The following is a 5,836-nucleotide window of genomic DNA, read 5'->3' as shown; positions in this document are numbered from 1 at the left end:
CGAAAAGAAACTAACAGTACAGTTTTCTCAAGTGATAAATCAGAGAGCAGTTATGGATTTGTTCACCTGAAATCCCACATATGGAACATGGAAAACTGTACTAATAAAAATATTATGAAGTCTGGGTCTGTTAAAAGATATATAAATATAAACATATATGTATATATACATATTTGTACGAACATATATGTAAAGAGCTCCTGTTACTAATATTAGTACTAGGCTTTAGGGAAGCACTGTGATATGGCAGAAAACACCTTGGATTTGGAGTCTGAATTTGAACTCAAGCCTTTTTAACGCCACCATTAATTGTGTGATCATGGGCAAGTCAGTCCCCAAATTGAGATCAATGTCAACTGAAATTGTAAATAGAGAGAAAAACTGGAAATGTAAAATGGAGAGAATAGCACTTAAGCTCCTTGCCTCTGGTCACTGTAAAGAGCACACTTATAAACAACCTTTTGAACTAAAGAAAAGTGAGTTGGTTTTAGTACTCTATTAATAATTCAGGAAATGTTTATTAAGGTTCCAATGTGTGATGACTTTGGTGATAACCTGGCTGGGTCAGTTGTATTACACAGCATTCTCAAGTTCTGTTCTTAAAAGACTTGCTCAAGGATGCTCAGTAGCTCAGTGATGGGGCTTAGACTAGAAAATGGGTTCTCCACCTCCCATATCTTTCCTTCCATTCAGTTGTGTTTTAGTCTATCAAGATACTACAAGGTAAAAAGATGATCTGATTTTGAACTGAAAGGGTGAGGGGAGAATAAAACGAGATCATGAAGAATTATTTTGAGAGGCTCCTAGGAGGAGTCATCAGTGTCTAAAAATCTATCCAGTGTACATAGAGTGATGATTAGGGCAGGAGCTGATGGAAATGTTCCAAACATGAATATGGTCTAGACTGACTCAGCTGATCAAAGCTAATCCAAGAGGAAGAGACAATGATTTTCCCCCCTTTCCTATCTTGCTTTCCAGACAGAATCTAAATGCTTATGTACAGTATTCATATTCTCTTACTACCTACTTCCATTTGACCCATCTAGGTTGTTATGGAAGCTTCTCTCTTTTCCCAAATGTTTGCTTTCCCTTTTGGATTTTAACTTATGATAAACTTGCTGGCTGCCAAATAAGTCAGGTTGTTTAATATATTATGCATAGATGGTGGTAAAGGGAGTAGGAGGAGTTCCTTCTTTTAGGGACAAATGACATATTAGCCCAGTAAGACAAGGGAAAGGGGAGGAGGGAATATTATTGATTACAAGCATCATAAAAGTACCTAGGCTTATTTTTATTTCCATTTTTAAAAAACAACCAAAATCATCATGCCATAGAGAAAAATCACTTCAGATTTAACTTGAGAGGCGTGGATTCAACAGAATTTCCTGATTTTTCTCTTTATTTTTTAATTCTGAACTTAACCACCAGGAAATAAGATGAATATTTCCACACGTAAATGAGAGAAAAAAGAGAATTGTACATGAAACTGTGACTCCATTGTGAACAGTGTGCTTTTCTTTTAAAGTATGTGAGGTTAAACAGATTTTGAAAGCTCTCTTGCTTGTCTGTTTCTTACTTTCATTCTCTTCTATACAATTTTAAATGCATCAGTGACTCTTTTCCTACTTTGTCCTGTACTTCTTTATTTTCATTAGCATTGTCACCAGCTTCTTTGCATTTCCCCCCTCAAAAAAAAATCAAAAGAAAGAAAAATAAAATGCTTACATCAGCTATATACTTAAAAAACAAAATAAAATCTCCACCTTGACCCTTTCCAAAAATATATATTTTATTCCATACCTTGAGCTCATCATTTCTCTCCCTGCTTTGATTTTCAGAAAGCTTATATGGGAGGATAGAGTGGAGATATCACGCAACCACAGTAGCCTAGTTGGACAGTATCAACCTCATATGTTACCATAATAATGCTACCATAGCTGACTAGCAATTCTCCTGGTTCTGAACTCACCCCTAGTGGTTAGAGTAGTATCTCCAAATATAAGTTATAACTAAAACAGAATAGAATGGGCAGTCCTTCAGTTGATGGCTAGTGTGGAAGGGGCACAGTGAACCATTCACACTGACATAGGTAGGTCTAAGTAAGAGACTCTCACAACTCTAGTTGTGTGAATATTGAGTCTAATAACCTCATCCTTATTAGGAGTAGTAAATACTGAATTTTTTTTTAGTTGAAGTTCAAATTCTGTATATCATTAAGCTTAGTGCACCTTCAAAATCTACAATCTTGAGTTTACTGATTCATCAAAAGGGCAAAATTACAAGAATGGGGAAAAGTTTCAGAGAGACGAATCAAGATTTAACATTTTAAAACTTCCTAGTTATTAGTACTGTCTCAAAGTAGAATGTGATTTCAAACAAAGTGATGAGGTGACTGATGACTTGTTAGGATTGTGGTAGAGGGAATTCTTTTTGTGGTTACAATTTAGACTGGATAGCCCTTGAGTTTCCCTCCAATTCAGTTGCTGTTAAATGATGCTGGAAATGGTCTTGTTCATCTTCTGATCCATAGTAGGAAATTTCTCTACAATGCCTGTGAAAAGTGATAATACAGCTTCTGTTTGACTACTTCACCTAAGAGTATTCAAAGTTAGCCAGCTAAATTCACCCCTAAACAACAATTTAATTCTTTACAATTTGCCCCATTGGAAATTATACAAATGAGTATTTTCCAAGAAGATGGTGAGGTGGGGAACCTTTTCATATTATTAGTTTAGCTGTAATCAAATAAGGCCACATTCAAGAAACTTCAATTAGATGTACTTAAAAATGTACATTATTTTGTAAAAATCTAACTACTATGTACTTGATAATTTCAAAAAATGAAAATTATTTGTTAATTTTAAAGTAAACTAAACGCATATTAAGGCTGCAGATTCCCCATCCTTGTCCTAGACAATGAAGGATCATAATTTGCTCTAAGTCTAGAAGGCTTTCACCTTCATCTAGTCCCAATCCTTGTACTAGAGAAGCAGTGTATATAGTGGAGAAGGAACTGACCTTGAAGCCAGGAAGAGCTGGGCTTAAGATCTACCACTGACACATACCAGCTGTTTAACTGTGGGGCAAGTCATCTAACCTCTCAACACTTTGGAAAACCCTCTAAGCCTACAAGTTTCAGAGATGATACCAACCTGCATTAGTAAAGGATGTTTCCTTCTCTCATAATTCCTTATACAAAGAAAGTCGAGAGTCTCATCCCCACCCCCATCCTAGTCTTATAACTTTTTAGTAATTAAGCCCTCATTCACAGTTTCTCCAATTTGAGCCTTGACACAATGCACCAGCAGTTTCCTAGCATACCCAACACTCTCTGTAAGATCTGCTTGGTCCTCAGGCCATAGATGATAGGGTTCAGAGTGGGTGGAATGACCAAATAAAAATCAGCAAGTAGCACTTGGGTATGCAGAGGCACTACACCCTGCCCAAACCACTCCACATAGTGAGAAATCATCCCAGGAAGATAGTAGAGCACCATGACTCCTACATGAGAGCCACAGGTGCTGAGAGCCTTGAGTTGGGCATCCCTGGAAGAAAGTCTAAACACTGCCTGAAGAATCAGGCTGTAGGAGGTGGCAATAAAGGACACATCAGAACCCACAATGATAGAGGAGCCAATCAGACTATAAAGGCTGCTGGGCATGTAATCAGCACATGCCAACTTGGACACAGCCATGTGTTCACAGTAGGAATGAGGGACCATGTGGGATCTACAATATGGCAGATGAATCACCATCCAGCTCAGTGGAGTCATGATCAGAATAGCTCTCACCATGATAGCCATGCCAATCCCCAACATCATCTTGGGTGTAAGAATTGTTTGGTAATGCAGAGGTTTACATATGGCCACGTAGCGATCAAAAGCCATGGCTAGCAACAGGCCTGTCTCAGCAGCTGTAGCTGCATGGACCACATACATCTGAGCAAAGCAGGCAGTGAATGTGATGATTCCATCACCAGACCAGAAGATGCTCAACATCTTGGGAGCTACAGAGGTTGCCATGATGATGTCAACAGCTGCCAGAATGCACAGGAAGTAGTACATGGGCTCATGCAAACTAGGTTCCATGCAGATGATAGTCAGAATCAGAGTGTTCCCTACAAGGGCCACAGCATACATAAAGCTCAATGGAGCTGCCAGCCAGAGGTGTGCGCCTTCCAGTCCTGGGATGCCCACAAGGATAAATGAATTACCCAGTGTCTGGTTGCAAAGTGATGCCAGCATGACAAGGGAGGCTTCTTTCCTGTGGAAAAAAACCACAAAATTCTTAAGAGGACAGAGAAGCCAGCTTCAGCCCCTATCTCTCCCCAGTGCCACCTCCTACATGATGAATTGTATTCTAGGAGTCCTCAGAGGAAAGTGTTAGCAGAAATTATTGGCAATGCTAGAAGAATTTCCCACTTCTCTGCAAAAACTCAGTCTCCTAAAAACCACAGAAACTTTTGCAAGTAGAAAATAGAGCACTTTCAATGAAGACCGGACCTCAATACACAAAAGTTCAATTGCATTTCAGTTTTGTTCTTCTGTATTGAAGGATATTTAAAGCTATTTTGGGGGAAAAGAGGAAGACACACAAAAGGACTGAGTGTTGCTCAGGAGAGGGAGGGAAGGGATGCAATAATGGTATCTGACCAAGGAGAGGATACAGAATTGCTTGATTATTATTTAGTTCCTAATTTCTCTGCCCAAGAAGATCCTTTGTCTTGAGAATAGAAAAAAAAGTAGATAATTGGCAACAGATGTCCAAGAAAAGCAGAGAGACCAAAGACAGCTGGATGCTGTCTTTCTGACTTCAGATCCCAAGGCTGATCTGAACCACATCCTCAGGGCCTGAAAGAACTGGTGGCCATGACTTTTGCACAGATGTTGGGAAGATTGTAGAACACAGGAGAGATGCTGGTGGAGTGATGAAGGACCAAGTGGGCTTCACAAATACTGAGTGAAAAGTTTTAGTGCCATGACCAGCTTAAGAACGCAATAAGACTTTCAGGACACCTTATGCAATATGGGAGACAGGCACATTAGACAATTTGTCTGAAAAAGGATCTGGGCACACTAATGAACTTCATACTAATGTATGTCAAATGTAATGACATGTGAAAAAGATAATGTGCCCTTGGGCTACATTTGAAGAGATGTAGTTTCTGGAAATTAGGTGGTGGATATTCCTGTTCTTCCCTGGTCAGGTCACATCTGGGGATTTCACCTTTATATTATCAGTACCAAACAAAGACCACTGCAGATAGTAGATGTTAATAAGCGTTGGCTATATTTTAAATTATTATTGATAAATGAATTTGGGTCTAAAAGTAATTTGGTCAATGGTCTTATCCTGTATAGAATGGAAGAAAGAAAAGAAGGGAGGGGGGAAGGAAGGAAGAAGAAAGGTAGGAAGAAAATAAGCATTTATTTAGCATCGATTATGTGTCAGACCCTTTGTAAATATTAAATCATTTAATGTTCACAACAACTCTGGGAAGGAAATACTATTATTATCCCCATCTTACAGTTGAGCAAACTGAGGCAAGCAGAGGTTAAGGGACCTGCCCAGGGTCACACAGCTAAGTGAGTGTCTGAGGTAAGATCTAAAATCAGATCTTCTTGACTCCATGCCCATAGCTCTCACCACTGTGCCACCTACCTTCCTAAATGAGTAGATGAAATTTAGTAGGTTTCTTAGGGACTTTTTCACATTATCTTTGTTTCTGTCCAACAGGGCCCATCACAAGGTCTTGCATATTATAGATGCTCAATGAACAGAGACAAGAACATATAATTCAATTCAACAATGAGAAGGTCTATTCAAGGACCTGTGGA

The 5,836-nt window shown here is 38.9% G+C and overlaps 1 pseudogene; it reads right to left on the bottom strand.

Annotated features, from left to right (window-relative positions):
- Positions 1-3,253: 3,253 nt before the first annotated feature.
- Positions 3,254-4,243, bottom strand: LOC140507637 (olfactory receptor 52I1-like; annotated as a pseudogene).
- Between the last annotated feature and the right edge of the window lie 1,593 nt (positions 4,244-5,836).

This window comes from Notamacropus eugenii, chromosome 5 (genome assembly GCF_028372415.1).
Source record: "Notamacropus eugenii isolate mMacEug1 chromosome 5, mMacEug1.pri_v2, whole genome shotgun sequence".
In the NCBI taxonomy this organism is placed as follows: domain Eukaryota; kingdom Metazoa; phylum Chordata; class Mammalia; order Diprotodontia; family Macropodidae; genus Notamacropus; species Notamacropus eugenii.
The sequence above is the reverse complement of the archived record's forward strand: the minus strand, read 5'-3'. Positions and strand labels throughout refer to the sequence as shown.